Source organism: Octodon degus, unplaced genomic scaffold (genome assembly GCF_000260255.1).
Source record: "Octodon degus isolate 3935 unplaced genomic scaffold, OctDeg1.0 scaffold00180, whole genome shotgun sequence".
Classification (NCBI taxonomy): domain Eukaryota; kingdom Metazoa; phylum Chordata; class Mammalia; order Rodentia; family Octodontidae; genus Octodon; species Octodon degus.
The window spans coordinates 2,886,177-2,887,552 of record NW_004524756.1 but is presented as its reverse complement, the minus strand read 5'-3'; positions in this window follow the sequence as shown (position 1 = coordinate 2,887,552).

The window sequence follows — 1,376 nt, the reverse complement described above, 5'->3', positions numbered from 1 at the left end:
TCTGTCTCCCGTGCGCCCATGGGAACTCTCAGGACCAAAACTCAGGCACACCGCATAAGTGAGACCTACTGCCACGCCCTCGGGAACCCTCTGGAGCCCACCCCCAAAGTGCAGCGAATGAGTGAGTACTTCTGACTCGCAATTGGTACCCTGCCAGATTCAACCCAAGTTCAGACCCAGCGAGCAAGTGGGAGAGCTTCTGGCTCCCTTGCAGCTGCAGGAACTCTCTGAGGTATGCCACATGAGTGAAACCCTCTGCCCCGCCCTAGCGACCCCTCCATCCCTCCGGAACCCATCTTCCAAGTTCACAAAGTGAGTAAGAACTTCTGCTGTGCCCTCGGGACACCCCATACCAGCCCAAGCCCAGGTCCTGATAGTGTTTGGGAGAGCTTCTATGCTCCCCTTGCCCCCTGGGCCAGGGGCAAAACAGAGGGGTGCAACAGGTTCACTATCTAGGGGCAAAACAAAGGGGCACAACAGGTTCACTATTATGCTAGAGGAGCACAATAGGTTCACTTCCAAGTGCAGCATCAGGAAGGAGCTGAGCACAGCAGCTAGACCCAAACCAGGGACAAATGGATAAACTCAAACTTAATAGATCTGCACCCAAATTTCAGGAACTGATAAGGTTATAACTGCACCAAAGCTCTACACCAAAGGTCAGAGGTCAGTGCTATATGAAATGACAGAAAGAGCAAAATGCAATCTGAGGCCTTCAGCTCAACCCAGAACAAATGCAGAGGATGCTAGCTCAGCTGCAAGGTATGAATTAAAAGTTCTTTCTGAAGTAAAGAAACAACAGCAGAGAGGTAGAGAGGAGCTCAGATCAGAATTAATCTCTGAAATTAAAAAAGAAATCTATGAATTAATAGTGTCTGGAGAAAACAAACAACAGAAGAAAGGTATAGAGGAACTCAGATCAGAAATAACCTCTGCAATTAAAAAAAATCTCAATTAATACTGTCTGAAGTAAAGAATCAAATGCAGAAACATATAGAGGAAATCAGATCAGAAATAATCTCTGAAGTAAAATAATTAAAAACTACTTCTCAAGAAGACACTGATAAAAAAAAATAGAGGAAATTAGAAAAGCAACAGATTCCTTGAATGAGCAATACAGGAAAGAAATACATCACATAAAGCAGAGTCAAAGAGATATAGAGGAACTTAAAATCTCAATCACAAGCTTGCGAAACTGTTTGAGTGAAAGTGAAGATAGAGTTTCAGATCTTGAAGACATTGTCATAGCTAGTGAAATGGTAAGCAAAGATCTTTTAAAAACAACTAGGATGCAGGAAAAAAATAATTCAAAACCTATGAGATGATGCAAAGATGAACAATGTGAGACTAATAGGCATCAATGAGAAAGAAGGAGT